Source organism: Diabrotica undecimpunctata, chromosome 9 (genome assembly GCF_040954645.1).
Source record: "Diabrotica undecimpunctata isolate CICGRU chromosome 9, icDiaUnde3, whole genome shotgun sequence".
NCBI lineage: Eukaryota > Metazoa > Arthropoda > Insecta > Coleoptera > Chrysomelidae > Diabrotica > Diabrotica undecimpunctata.
Genome location: NC_092811.1, coordinates 127142538 through 127159270, shown reverse-complemented (window position 1 = coordinate 127159270; position 16733 = coordinate 127142538). Strand labels below are relative to the sequence as shown.

At 34.2% G+C, this 16733-nt stretch overlaps 2 protein-coding genes across 4 annotated transcripts in view; one reads left to right on the top strand and one right to left on the bottom strand.

Moving 5' to 3' along the window:
• LOC140451432 (somatostatin receptor type 2-like) overlaps positions 1 to 16733 on the bottom strand; it is a 1059667-nt gene that overhangs the window by 617501 nt on the left and 425433 nt on the right. The gene's annotated exons all lie outside the window — the stretch shown is intronic.
• LOC140451430 (uncharacterized) overlaps positions 9608 to 16733 on the top strand; it is a 32921-nt gene continuing 25795 nt past the window's right edge. The window contains exon 1 of one of the 2 annotated variants that reach the window (XM_072545224.1): positions 9608 to 9762. The gene's annotated coding sequence lies outside the window, so the exon portion shown is untranslated. The remainder of the gene's footprint in view (positions 9763 to 16733) is intronic. The other variant, XM_072545225.1, reaches the window with a different exon arrangement.

Here is a 16733-nt window from a genome sequence, read left to right as displayed (position 1 = left end):
ATAATAAATTCCTGGTAATATAAAAACGATTAAAAAATCGTATAAAATTATAAAAACGATTAGAATACATTTTATTTCATAAAGTTGTAAATATTTTAACAGTGAGTTTCACTATCAATGGTTGATCTTTTAATGACCACAATAAATTTGTTGATCGTTAAGTATTTCCTGGAATAATTATACAGGTTCTCTCTATTCTGTATAATTTGTAAAAGTATATAAAACCGATGAGAAATTTTTAAATATACATTTTGTTTGATTTAGTTGAAAGTGTTACAAGTGTTACCAGTGTTAAACCTATTTATACCTATAAAACAGCATTATGTGGCGTCCGTGGAAAAACATTGATGGTGCTTCTTCCAGTGTTCCAGAAAAGAAAAAGCATTTATCTGCTGACGCTAGAAAAATCGTAAAAACAATATATAGTTCTTTACTTACAAGAAGACTTACTGCTAATACTGCTGTCAGTGAAATATCTGATTTAACGAAAATTCCTTTAACCACAGTGAAAAGAATTACATCAAATCCCATTAAGTCAAGAAGGAAGCGTAAGGATGCCGGTTCTACCAAATGTATTGACGAAAGTGATAAGGACTTAATAAGACAAAAAATTTACACAATATACGAAGAGCAACGGATACCTACATTAGATGCTTTAAAACAACGGCTTACTAATAATGATACACAAATAAACTGTAGCCGCATTAGTCTTTGGAGGATTTTGTCTAAAATGGGCTTCAGATATCGTACAATTGACAAAAGGCAAATGCTTATGGAGTCCCATCGTTTACAAAAGTGGCGTACTGAATATATAACTTCCATAAGAAAGTACCGTACAGATGATCGACCAATAATTTATCTGGACGAGACATGGTTTGACACTCATGAAACACCATCCAAAGGATGGTCCGATTCTTCCAATAGGTGTCAAACAAAAGCTCCATCAAACAAAGGGAAAAGAATAACAATTTTACATGCAGGATCAAAAAATGGTTGGGTCTACCATGAGGATACAACGGCAGAGCTTTTTGAGCAATGGTTTAAGAAATGTCTTATACCTAACCTTCTTCAAAATAGTGTGATAGTAATGGACAATGCAAGTTACCACAGTCGTCAATTACATAAGTCTCCAAGTGCAAATAACACGAAAATTTAAATTCAAAACTACCTGTTAGAAAACGATATTTATTTTGAAGAAAGTTATTTAAAAAATGAACTGTTAGAAGTGTTAAAATCATTTTCTATTAAAAAAGTATATGTTTGTGACGCATTGGCCGAGGACATGGGACATACAGTGTTACGGCTTCCGCCCTACTATTGTTTATTTAATCCCATAGAGCATATGTGGCACCAGCTAAAGTCAAATGTTAGGTCACAAAATGTTTCTCCGACTTAAGTGGTAGTGTAGTCGAATTAATAAGGAAATGTGTTGATGATATCTCCCCAGAAAGTTGGAAAAATTCAGTACGCCATGTAATGAACGTAGAAATTTCATATGTTACTTTGAATCACATAATTAAACCAATTGTTATTAATCTTGAAGAGGATAGCGACAGCGAAGCAGAATTAGGTATTTAGGAATTCATAAATATATTTTGGGTTTTTTTGTAAGTATTAACTTGTATATATTTTTCTATATTTTTTTTCAATTCATCTATTTTTTGTACATTATGTATTCGTTTGTATGTATATACTCTAAATAGAACTATTATTACTGTATATTTTTAACGATATCCGATTAGGAAGAGCAAAAACTTTTAAACACGCCAGTTTTTTGCTGACAGCCCTAAGCCTGTAAAAAGTGTGAAGGAAAGTACCTTTCTGAATTTAGATCCATATACTATAATTATTCACGTAGAACAAAAAAACTACTTTCTTCATGTTAAAAATTGTTCAATTATCAAGTATATTCACTTGAACAACCTGAAAATACCATATGAAATAATTTAATCAATTTTTATAATCGTGTATTACACAGCTACCAATGAAATATATTAAATAACAAACTTTCTGAAGTGCGACCCTGTGTACTTCGGTAGTTTATTGAGAGACTCTTGTATACACAATAGGATCAACTCAGGTAACCAATAAGCACTCAACCATTTTTCGTGAAACAAACTTTATCAGATATTAGATTTAAATCGTAAACGCTACTCATATAAGTAAAAAGGATAATCCTGAAGACAACAATGTGCCATTACATATTAAACAAATTCTATCCGAAAAAAGAAGAGCGCGTGTAAAGTTGCAAAATGCTCGAAATCCACTCGATAAAACACAGTTACATAGACTAACCCACCAGCTAACGTCAGCGCTAAAGAACACTCGCAATGACACCTTCAATTTTTATATTAACAATCTCTCTCCAGATGATCACTCTATATGGAGAGCAAATAAAAAATTCAAGAGACCGACACTACCAATTCCTCCAATAAGAAAACCTGATAGAAGCAAACTTGTGCGAATGGTTTTCAGTGAGGAGTATTTGTTATAAGAAGGCAATTTTGTGTTACAATGAAACTCGTAACCAGCGGTTTTCTACTGGGCCTACGGATACTGTCACGGTTTGTTGTAGAGCCCTGTTCAGTACCGAGGGTTGACAGAATTTCTACACCTACACTGCTTTTCCGATATATTTCAGGTCTCTAAAACCTCAGTCAATCGGACTGGATGCCCAGCGCGTAGTTTTGGTGACTCCTTTACTACTCTTGGTATTAAAGCTCCTGGACTAAGGAAAACTGTTTAAAATAAGGTGTTGACCAACTTTCTATACCTTTGGTGCTCTTAGAATACACTTCAGGCCACTAAATTGTCTATAAACTGGACTAGGTGCCCTACGCGTGGTCGTTTTCTTTTTTTTTTGTGTGTATCCTGTACTGTGAGTGTTCACACCGTTACGAACTTTAGAGAGCTTATTAGGTACCCTTACAATATAGCTTTGCTAAACCAGTTGCGTGACCTATTCTTTTTCGGACTTACACACTATATTAGAAGTCCAAACCTACTAGCCGCATTTACACCTAGAAGATAGTTTGGAGCAAATGGGAGAGACAGTCTACTAGAGAAATACTACATCCCTCAGTTGATAATAAAAGGCAAAATAGAAGGAAAGCGAGGAATTGGAAGAAAAAAATTGTCCTGGTTACGTAATATCAGAAACTGGACAGGACTTGGATTTGAGGAACTCTTAAGAACAGCTGAAGATAGACAAACGTTTGCCACCATAACCGCTAACCTCCATTGATGGAGACGGCACTTGAAGAAGAAGAAGGGAGAGACAGTGTATGTATTATATGTAATATACATACTCTTACTCCTGTATCATATTATACTTCATAACATCAGTGAACAGGAAAACTTTCTAAGGTAATACAGAATGGATTTTTCTCATGTCAAGCTAACTACACGAGGAAGGCTTCAGAGTCTACGCAAAATGGAAAGACTTCTGGAAAGTTGCAGCATTACCTGACGTAGCAATAAACCCCAGTGATTACCTATCAACCAGATATGGAATTAGTCCGTTTTGTCTGGAAGAATCTAGACCGTATTAGAACAACAACGACGCACTACTGGTCATCATCATCATCAATGGCGCTACAACTCTTCGTGAGTCTTTGCCGCGTTTACTATTGCCTTCCATGTTTGTCGGTTCTGTGCCAGTAATTCCCATTGTCGCACTCCCATTTTCTCTAGATTCTCTTTGACTGCATCGACGCACTACTGGTTAGAATGCATTTTTTTCCTTAAACTCTAGTATTCTCATTGGATTTATGAAACACACGCTTGGCTGGGAATTGTCTAAAATAGGCTTATAGGCCCATTTTTTATACACGGAAACAATACTAGTGACTATTAGATTTACTAAATAACCTTCAGATAGACCAAATTTACTAAATAACCTTCAACCTGCATTTCAACAGCCTAACCACAAAATTTTTTCTCACTATTATCGACGGGTTGGAGATTTTTGATTTTTTCTAACTTTGATTTTTTCAAATCGATGGATTAAAACGGCTCGAAAGCCATATGAGTCACGGAGAAACAAGAAAGTTCTACCATCAAATAAATATTATTAGAAAAGAATTCAAACCAAGAATCAACTATTGTAATGATAAAGAAGGTAACTTACTTACCAACAAAGAGGATATCCTTTTACGATGGGTAGAGCACTTTCGAGAGTTGCTGGAAGGGGAACCTACTAAAATATAGAGCTGGAATACTGTAATGAGGAACTCGTGGAACCCCCCTCGGTAGATGAAGTGAAAATATCTATAGAAAAACTAAGGAACCATAGGTCCCCAGGTAGCGATGGCATCCCAGCAGAGGTATTTAAGCACGGTGGAGAGCAGCTCACCAAGGTGATTCGAGAAATTGTTTGTAGAATTTGGTCTGAGGAGCAAATGCCTGAAGAATGGAGCTTAGGCTTAATTTGCCCGTTACACAAAAAGGGAAACCAACTGGAATGCAATAATTACCGCGGAATAACTCTCCTAAATACAGCATACAAGATATTGTCAAATATTTTGCACGAGAGATTAAAGCCTTATACTGAAATGTTTCTAGGAGAATATCAGGCAGGATTCAGGCGTGGACGTTCAACCATTAACCAGATCTTTACATTACGACAGATCCTCGAAAAAGCGCAAGAGTTTAACATAGATATGTATCATATTTTTGTCGATTTTAAAGCGGCATATGACAGTGTCTTAAGACCAAGTCTTTACAACGCTATGAATGAGTTAGGAATTCCAAAAAAACTCATATGTTTGATAAAAGTGACAATGGCTAAGATGCTATCAGCAGTAAAAATTCAAAACGACTCGTCAACCCCATTTCAAATACATAGGGGGTTAAGGCAGGGAGATGCGCTGGCGTGTCAGCTTTTTAATATCGCCTTAGAAAAAGTTGTACGAGACGCTAATTTAGATAGCAGGGGAACAATATTTAATAGATCAGTCCAAATTCTAGCATATGCAGACGACGTGGACAACTAGGGCGAGAACTGCGGAAATCCTAACCGAGCTAGTAGCAGCAGCAGAACGAATGGGGTTAAAGATAAATCAAAATAAAACCAAATTCATGGCGACTAACAGAAACACAAGAGCTGGAAATGTTGACACAAATTTAATCATCAATGATCAAAACTTCGAAGCAGTCAAAGAGTTCATATATCTAGGGACATCGGTTAACCCCAATAATAACACATCTGAGGAAATAAAAAGGCGAATAATAATTGCAAACAGGTGTTATCATGGTCTATCAAAGTACTTAGCTAACAAACGTCTGTCTCAAAAAACTCGTATAAGGCTGTATAGAACACTGATAGTCCTCGTTCTCACATATGGATCAGAGGCATGGACGCTAACGAAAACAGATGAATCCGCTCTATCCATTTTTGAAAGAAAGGTGCTACGCAAGATATTCGGAGCGGTCTGTGAGAACGGAATATGGAGACGTAGATATAACTTTGAACTGCAGAATATCTACAAGCATGCGTTTGGTGGTAAAGATATTACCACTATAATTAAGCGAAACCGCCTGCAGTGGGCAGGACATGTAGCCCGGGCCCCTGAGTCAAATATGATAAAAAAGATTCTAACAGCGCAACCCGTGGGAATGAGAAGACGGGGTAGACCAAAGCTGAGGTTGATAGACGGGGTAACACAAGATGCCGAGAAGATCGGAGTCGGCAACCGGAAAATGCAAGCGAGGGACAGAATAGAATGGCGTAGAAAGCTTGAGAAGGTCGAGGCCCTCTAGGGGCTGTAGCACCATGATGATGATGATGGATTGGACGTAGAGGATTCATAAAGTTGCCTGCTTTTTTTCCGGACATTAACCTATTAGATATTTTTCTTTGAATTGATATAAGGTTGAATGCTCGAATAAATAAACTTTGATCAAATAAAAGGCAGATATCGAGCACAGTTTATTAATTAAATCTTGCCCAAGTACTTTCGCTTCCTAGAGCATCTTCAGGGGCATTTCGTCAATTCTGGTCTATCCAACAATCATAGAATGTCATAAACATAAAATTGTACATTACACTATACTACACAATTACAAACAGTTTAAAATATTAAAAGATGTGCTGATCAAATGAAAGGCTATCTGCCTTTCATTTGATCAAAGTTTATTTTTCTTTGGTTTTATCTAAAATCACCTGTTTACATTAGGCGACCAACATGCTTGCTTCTTAACATGCTTACCAAGAATTATTGATGAATGTGAACTAGTACATGGAGAAGTCTTAGAGGAAGTAACTCACAAGGACTACAAGAATTTTAAAAATTTAAAGAAGAGATTTTTTTAATTAATATTCCTATTGATCTTAGCAAATAAATGTACCTATTCTTTAATTTGTGCTTGGTATGTAAGAATTAGGAATAACAAGTTATTTTAAAATCTGCAAAAGTATATAAGGTGTCTCATTTAAATTAAATAAATTAAGTGTATTTTCATGCCAATGCAAATGGAGAAGTCGTGGTTAATCTTTGTGCTTTTAACGAACTGAGAATCAGTAATACATTTTTCGACCATAAGCTCCAGTATAAATATACATTTGAAAACTTCAGGGGGCACAAATTTATGATTGATTTTATAGTCACTTATAGAAAAATCCACCCAAAGCAGATTTTAGATATCCGAACTTTAAACTCAGCAGACGAAGAGAGTGTACACAAACTAGTTTTAACAAAAATTAGAATGAAAATAACACCAAAACATTTTCAACAGGATATCACCGAGGAAAATTCAATGTAGAATCACTGTGGAACAACTCTACAAGGGAAATGTACCAAAGGAGGCTAGCACAGAAGATACAGCTGAAAAAAATAGATGACATCGAAGATATAAACGCGAGCTGGGGGAAAATTAAAAACAATATTGAAGATGCAGCAACAAAAGCTCTAGAAAAATGCAAAGTCATACTGAACAAAAGAAACAACAACAATACACCTTCTTCTTCTTCTTCTACTTCTTGAGATCTTTCGATCTGTTTAATTCTGAAGCTGTCTCTGGTTAATTTCCTGGGAGGTAGATTGCCAACTATCCCTCCATCTTTTAGGTGGTCTTCCGGGAGGTCTTGAACCAGGAGGTCTTGAAAACAACGTGGGTTGTTTTCTAGGGCAATTTTTGGGAGTCTATTCTCATCCATTCGTCTTACATGCCTGTACCACATCCTTTTATGCTGTCTTCCCCATCTTACAATATCTTGAATTTTGCACTGCTCTCTAACGTTTGTATTTCTAACCTTATCTCTTCTTGTTTTGCCCACTATTGTTCTAACGGTTTTCATTTCGGCAACCCTTAGCATCTGTTTCGTTTTGTTGGTATCTTTGCGCACTTCTATGCCATATGTCATGATCGGTCGTATGCAAGTCTTGTAGATTCTAATTTTACTATCTGTGTACATAATATATACAGATTTGACCAGACTATCTCCCGCAGACATCCCTACAATGCGGTTGGTTTGTTGATCTGACTCCTTAGGTCCTTTACTAGGTCGTCTCTGTTTGATGTATCTATGCCCAGATATCTGAATTGCATCACCTGTTCTGTAAAAATACACCATGGTTTAGAAAAAAAAAATAAAAGAGAAATGTAAAGAGAAACGAAAGGCTTACACGAAGCACAAAACATCAAATACTCCAGAATCCCGAGACACCTATAGAAGAATATGAAATGGAACAAAGCAGTTGATAAGAAGAAAAAACGAACACCGAAAACAGTTTATAAAAATGATGGAAACCGACTTCAACGGTACAAAAAACAAATATGGAGGTTCATAAGAAATCCAAGGAAAGAAATGGCAGAATTGAATGAATACAATAATATACCAGCAGACAAATAAAAAAGATACCTGACGGAACTGTTTAAAGAAAAAGAAAATAATAATCAACACAATACCGGAGAGATTTTTAGGAAGTAGAGATAGCCATAAATTCACTCAAAAATAGAAAGTTATTAGGATTATTCGGAATAACCAACGATCTTTTAAAACACGGAGGAGAAAGTATAACCCTAGAGATGACAAAACTTATATTGCATTGCAAGATACCAGACGCATGGAGAAACAGCATAATGATACCAATGTTTAAGAAAGGGGATAAAGATGACTTCAACAAATAGAGAGGTATATATCTACTGAACAAAATCAATAAACTAACAACTTTATCAGATGAACAACAAGGATTCAGATCCGGAAGATCCTGCGAGATTCCGTATTTGTACTAAGACAAATCGCAGAACAGGTCATTAAGCAAAATAAAAAAAGTTGAAGTCTTTTTACAGCTACTGTATAAAAGAAAAGAAAAGAGTCAGACAGGATGGCCCATTGAGCCCACTTCTCTTTAATATAACAATGGACAAAATAATAGAAGAAGTACCTAAAGGTCATGGTTATAGAATGGAGAACAAATAAATGTAAATATTATGTTATGCAGACGACGGCGACACCGCATTAATCTCCGAGACAGAAGACGAACTCCAAAGATTAACACACATCTTCATTACAACAGCCAAGAAATACAATATGATAATATCAGCAGAAGAAACCAAATGTATGACATCTAAATACCCACTGCGATGTAAAATAGAAATTGATGGGAAAATAATAAAGCAGGAAGCAAGGTTAAGATACCTAAGAATAGATATAACTAGTTAAAGAGATTTTCAAGAAAAAGTACGACAATAAACTTTGAAAGCAAGTAAAGCGGCGGGATCTCTTAATGACACAATTTGGAAAAAGAAACACCAAAGACAAGATACAAAAACAAGAATCTATAAAGTAGCAATTAGACCTATATTAACATACACGGCAGAGACAAGACCTGACACATCTAAAACGAGACGAATACTAAAAACAACAGAGATGAAAATACTTCGACGAATCTCAGGAAAAGTCTGTTGGATAGGGAGAGAAGCGAAAACATAAGAGAAGCATATAATATAGAAGACATAAATGGATGGGTGACAAAACGGAAGTTTTGTTGTGAGTGGACCGAATACATTAGTAGAATGGCAGAGGATATGATAGTACGAATAGCACGAGATAAGCCACCAAATGGACGAAGAAGTATTGGCAGACCAAGAAAAAGTTGATGCGATAATTTAAACAATTTTGGAGGCTAATATTAAAGAAGAAACAGGGTTTTAAAGCCTACATACAAGAAGGAAGAAGAAGAAGAAGAGAGTGTTTCCGGTGAAACTGAAATTAAAGTAGTAACAAAAATGGCATCAAATGCCATAACCATCTTTTCATAAATATAGTCTTTCTCGTTTCAAATATATCTACTTGATTCCATACTTTATCTTAACTCTGTATATTAGTCTTCTACATGGTCGGTAGGTTGTCTTAAATAAACAGTTCTTCTAATTCTACACATGTTTGTTTAGGAACCTTAAAATCGTAATTTAATGATTAAAAACATTTCCTATAATATTTGTGCCTCTCATTGTAAAATAACATCTATTAGCTTGACTCAAAAAAGGTAGATCCAGCATTGGATAAGACGAATTCGGCCAATTAGGCCAACCTTGATTAATTTAAATGTAACGTGTCACAACTACTTTAACAACTTAATACGTCTTCGTTTAACCTGAATCGTTAAGTTATAATGTCGCTGGAGCGTATTGTGTCATCATCTTCAAGCAGCCAGACTGTATTACTATATTATGTACATGTTTATTGTAGTGGATTCAAGAAGTTATTAGCAATTATATACTAGTAAAATGTTGTAGAGTGAAGAAAACATTGAATATGTAAGTAGCCCCCCAAAAGCCTTAAATTTTAGTACAAACTGTTCAAAATATGAAATTTTTTTATTGTAACAATACAAGGATTATTTCATATATATATATATATATATATATATATATATATATATATAATATAAAACTATACATATTTTGTTTTTGCAGATTTTTTATTAATAAATTTTGTGTACCTACTGAAATATTACAAACAACAAATTATAAAAATATAACGTATTTTATAAACATAAATTAAAATGAGTTATAATCTTTTACTTTACTTAATATACTTTTTTTATTTTTGATATTTTGATTTATATATTGTTGTGATCTGCTTTATGATGTTTTATTATTAATTAACACTAATTTAATTAATCCAATTATTTAATTAATTAATTCACTAATTTATGCAAGTTTATTCCTTAAATCTATAATTATACGGGTTCCATTGTCCTTTCACTATTCACTCAGTCTTTCACGGAACAATGTTTTCTCTTATGGTCTATTACAAATAAGTACAGGGTTGTATTTTAACTTATATGCCCGCGGTATATTAAAATAATAAAAAAACTCTTTATTCTATTTCTGTCATACAGAGTCATACAGAGTCATACAAATCAATTACTATTAAAATTCCTCAGGGTGCCTTTTTAATTTTACTTTAATCAGTTTACTTTATATATCTCTTCTAATGGGTTCAGTATCTCCTAGTTGCTCATAATCGGGATAGAACAGGAAACGGAACTAACATTAAAACAACATAAATATGCACACAAATTATTATTTATTTTCAATAAGCAATACGATGAATATTAATAAATAACTTTTGTGGGCAATTATCTTTCCCAACAAACTCCTATACTCTAAATTTAATTTTAATTACAAACTATCTATTGATCTGTTTTATAATAATATCTACTAAAAGATGACCATATAAAAATATAATTTATTCACAAAAAAAATAACTTTTTGAAACTTGGAATCTTAGTTCGTATGCTTATATTTGATTTTATCTTTAGAATATCTTAAATTTTTCTTTTATTCAAATTATTTGACTGACCTTTATTTTTTTACACCAATGATGTCTCCTCTCGATCAAACCACAGTTCTTTCCTTGATTAATTATGTCCGGCTACCATCAAATCTTTCCCCTTCTCAGCATCGACCCAAACCGCATACCAGCAAACTACTCCTCCGAAAAACACAAGCCCAAGCCTCTTTTAACCGGTACTCTTTACTCACAAATTCTCCTTTCTTTCTCAATTACATCTCGTGGACTATGTAGACTCAAAAGAGGTATTAATCTTCTCGATTTTGATCTGCTCTCAGCTTCCACCTTTTTCACTAACAAACGAAAACACTGGCACTCAGATTGACTACACGAAAACACGTCTTCTCTTCTGGTCTGCCGGTAAATAATAATCTTTTCAATCTCTCCAGACAACCTTCTCAACTCTCTCATTTCCACCATTCCTTTTTAACCAATCATAAGCATTCATCTTTCCCACTTATTTTCGATTTAGAAAATTTCCAACATGATATTTAAAACAAATAAACTACTTTCACTCAAATTACTTTTCAGAAACCATTAACAATTTTACCTTTTTTAACAGAAATAAGTTTCCAAATTCTTGTTATCTCATATCTAAATCTAATTCTTATTTACTTTCGAAAAATGTCCACCGCAAAATACAATTACAAAGTTTATTCCTTAAATCTATAATTATACGGGTTCCATTGTCCTTTCACTATTCACTCAGTCTTTCACGGAACAATGTTTTCTCTTATGGTCTATTACAAATAAGTACAGGGTTGTATTTTAACTTATATGCCCGCGGTATATTAAAATAATAAAAAAACTCTTTATTCTATTTCTGATCGATAAACTGATCCATAACAATATATTTCAGTAGGAACACAAAATTTATTAATACAAAATCTGCAAAACCATAAAATCTATAGTTCTCCTCTAAATATCTACAAAACAAAATATGCTAGGTATATAAAACCACATACAAAAAAAAATTTAATATTTTCTACAAAATCTAAATCTAATATGCAGGGTATTCCATTTTAAAAAATTGAAAAATTTGGATATGAAATTAGTGATCACATTGTATATATTGTTATTTAAAAAATTATCAACTTGACGTCTATAAAACGTTATACAAACTCTTCTTATTTAAAAAAAAAGATTCAAACATGAGAAAGGATAATGCGAGTAAATAATAAAAATAAAATGTAATGTCTCTCAAAACCAAAAAAGGGATATCGATGGAAGGCAACCCTATATACGTATTTCTGACTATTGGTTGTCTTCAGTATGGTGCAGCCAAGTTAGAAAAGGAGCATGTTAACTTGGGAAAGGATCACTAGAGGAGCAATGCGACCAATTTGTGGCATTAGAATTAGATGACCTGATGGCTTCCAGGGCAACAACTAACAATAACCACAGAGAAAGTTACAGCCTATATTTTATGACATTTTCATATCGATAAAGATCAGCTGATTGTAAAAAAGTATAACACTCCGGGTCTAATGGATATAATTTGAAAGATATGCGCTTAGAAAATAAATTATTTATTATCAATTGCAAAAAAGTAGCCTACCACTAGTTTTAAGTAAAATTTAATTATTTTTAGTAACATTCAATAACAATTAAGTAGTACAATAATTGTATTAATTTTTGAATGTTTTGTATTATTGTTTAGAATTAATTTGAAGTAGAAATGAATTTATGTGTAAAGCAAAGAGTTGAAATACTCATGATGATTGGGTATGGAGACAAATCGCAAACTCAAATGGGGGTGTATAAGTTATTTAATAATGAATATTCAGAAAGACGCAGTCAACAGTAAGTAAGATTGAAAAGAAATTTTGAGAAACTGGTACGGTTGAAAATGCACGCAAATCAGGTTGTCCCTCTGTAAATTATGATAAAAAATTAGATATTCTACTTGCTTTTGAAGAAGGTACGCACACTTCTGTTTGTAAGGTTAGTCGTAATCTCGATGTTCGAAAAATAACAGTACACAAAAATATAGTTTTTTTTGGAGGAAAAACATTTGTTAACATCTGTTTTATTAAAAAATGATTATCCTTTATCGTTTACAAAAGAAAGTTTCAACAATCGATCGAATAGAACAAAACAGTACACAAAGTAATAAAACTTGAAAAATGGCACCTTTTTAAAGCACACGTGTACAGAAATTAAACGAAGATGATCCAGATAAAAGAACACAATTTTGCGAAACAATGATGGATAACTGCCACCGAAACCCTGCCTTGGTTATTATTATTATTATTAATTATTATTATTTTTTCCGATGAGGCTATAGTCACATTAAATGGCGAGGTCGACCGTCAGAATTGTAGATACTGGGCAAAAGAAGACCTCAACTGGATGCGGAAACGTCATTTACATTATCCGCAAAAGGTAAACGTCTGGGCTGGCATTTTAAAAAATAGAATCATCGGATCCTAGTTTTTCAAAGGTAAATTAAATCGGCCAGCATACCTTCAGTTTTTAAGAGGGTATTTAATCATGGAAGTTTTGATGAGAATTTATAGTTTTAACAGGATGGTGCTGTAGATGTTCGAAGGTACCTATGCGAAATTTTTCCGAACGTGTGGATTCAAAGATGTGGACATATTTAATGGCTAGCGAGGTCGACAGACCTCATTCCTTTGGATTATTTTATGTGGGATAATTTAAAGAACGTTGTTTAAAACGAAACCTGCAAATATTAAAGACTTAAAAACAAGAATTCGTAAAGATCTAAACAATATTTCTAAAGAAACCATAAACAAGGTGTTCACGCCTCTATCCAATTCGAGTTTATTTTATGCATTTTTACAATCCGGCAACATAGTGGCGTAGGGAGATATATTATGCCATATGTGAAGATAAGGCGAGTCCCTTAAGACACCCCAAAGACGACAGCACTCAGCACTCAAATACGAGACGGGATCGGGGAAACAGCATTCAGAGCGAGCGGACATAATACTTAATAAGCGTTTATATATTGTATTGTGTAATTCAAAATAAAGTCAGTTTTGTTTTCGCACGGAGTTTGATTATTCACCAGCGGCACAAGCGAAGTGCATATCAAGCAAATCCATGGTCTATTCGAGCCGAATCATCAAATTTTTGTGTTGAAACAGTGTAAATTCACCGAATTCCGAACTCATATTTGTGTCATCAAATTAGCGGGCGAAATAGTGCATTCATAGTGGCCCGAGCGCGTTATAGACTATCGAACGTTGTTCTTAAGACAGTTACGTAATTGGACAACTGTGGGTTTAAAATCTGTGAAGACCTATTATACGACTTGAGGCCGATCCTTGGCGCCAGGAGGCTAGAGCTGTTACAATAAACATACAAATATTTTGGTGAGCATATCCATTTCACATTTCCTTTTATTTATCAGTCTTTGTACCTTTATTCTACACATGTGATAATTCTGAGAACGTTAGGGTCGAATATCAAGCGATTTATAATCTGTTTCTGTTTACTGTTTAATTCATTATAAAATTATGGAGAATTTAAAGCGAAAAAGGGGCGGTTTTAAATGCAAACTCACAATATTTTCGAAATTTATATTAGCGTTAAATGATAAAATAACTAAGGGTGAAACGATTTCAGATTTAGAAGTATTACAGGCTATTGAAATGGTAAATAATATAGAACATTTACAGGGCGAATTCGATGAAGTTCAGGGGCAAATAGAAAATACGGTTCAATTTGAATTATTAGAGGATGAATATACGGAGCGCGAAGAATTCTATAACAAATATTATTCACAATTAGCGGTCGCGCGAAAAATCATTCGCGATAATCAACAAGTAGCTTGTATAGAAAGCGATAAAGCAAGTGAGCGCTCTAAGAATTCATATACAGGGCATTGTATTGAGCTTAAACCTATCGAGTTACCAAAATTTGATGGTAATTATAATAATTGGTTAGATTTTGCAGATCTTTTTGAATCTTTAGTTAACAGAAATGAGTACTTAGACAATATAAGGCGTTTTCATTATTTACGAAGTTCATTACAGGGCGGTGCGGCGCAGGTCATACGAACATTAGAGTTTACCGCCGAAAACTATGCAGTTGCGTGGAAATTAATTAGGGAAAGGTACGATAATAAGAGATTATTAATTTCCAATCATATTAATGCCTTATTTAATATAGAGCCAATACATAAAGAGTCATCTAATAGATTGCGGCAATTAGTTGACATTTTTTCGAAGCATTTATACGCGTTAAAGCAGCTAGGGCTACCTACTGATTCGTGGGACATACTCCTTATTCATATTATTTCTTGTAAGTTCGATACATCGACTTTACGCGCATGGGAGAATAGCAAGACACATAATGAAATTCCTAGTTTTGATGATTTTAAAACGTTTTTAAAATCAAGGGCGGACCTCTTAGAATCTCTTGAGGTAAATCAAGCTGAAAAACAAAATACACGGAATATTTCTCAGGGGGGCGCATATTCACGGAATACGAAATATTCACATAACATTCGCGGTCTATATTCATCACAGGGAACCTTAAATAAATCGGATAATACACAGTGTTGCCCTATTTGCAAAAGGGAACACACCATTTATCAATGCGGCGAATTTTCAAAACTTTCATCTAGGGACAGGTTTGATAAAGTAAGACAGGTCAATCTTTGCACGAATTGTCTTAAACCTGGACATTTCTATAAGCGGTGTAGACAATCAACATGCAAGAAATGCGCGTCAAAACACCATACGTTATTGCATCCAGATAGATCAAGCGAACAGAACGCAGCTTTAGTTCATCAACCGGTAGAAAACGCGAGCGATATACGATCTGCAGATAATATACAAGGTAGTTTAAACACTACCAATTTGTCAGTTTCGGCAGTTAGCGCTGCAGATCAAACTATACTGTCAACAGTATTAGTTAATATTTTTGACAGCCAAGGTAAGGCATACATAGTGCGAGCTTTGTTAGATTGCGGTTCACAAAGCTCATTCATAACCGAAAATTTATGCGATAAACTTAGATTAAAAACGACAAGCGCGAACATATCAGTCATGGGCATAAATAATACTGCATCTCCCGTTCGATTCAAATGCGAAATAAATATACAGTCGCGTAGCGATATAACTTTTCATAAAACTTTAAATTGTTTCGTAATACCAGAAATTACGGGGTGCGTGCCGGCATCTGAATTAAACATTAGCGATTTGCGCATACCTAAACATTTAAAATTAGCGGATAATTATTTTCATAAACCACAAAAGGTCGAATTGTTGATAGGAAGTGATCTATTTTGGCAAATACTGGGCGCAAACAGAATTAGTTTAGGTAAAAATAAACCATTCATGCAAGAAACAATGTTTGGCTGGATCATAGCAGGGCCGTATATCAGCCAAAACAAAGCATCAGAAAAGCGAATAACTAAGTGTAATTTCACAAACACAATCGAAGTTACAGAACAGCTAAGTAAGTTCTGGGAACTTGAAGAGGTTTTCAATGGAAAACCTGCACTCTCGGGCGAAGAAATTGCATGCGAAAAACATTTCGAAGATACGGTGAAACGCGACGCGACAGGCAAATTCATAGTATCATTGCCATTCAAGGAATCGATAAGTTCACTCGGTGATTCATTTCGTCAAGCAAAAAATAGATTTTTAAATCTCGAGCGTAAGTTGAATAAAGATGCCAATCTTAAAACTCTTTATAGCGAATTCATCCAGGAATATAAAGAATTAGGACATATGAAAGGTTTATGCAGAATTACGGAAGCGGCAACAGACTTTAGGGTAAATACTACATTTTATTTTATGCCACATCATCCAGTATTAAAAGAAAATTCTTTGACGACACGTTTGCGCGTTGTGTTCGATTGTAGTGCGCCAACTACAAACGGCATTTCATTAAATAGTATTCAAATGGCCGGACCAACCTTACAAAATGATTTACTCTCCATTTTATTGCG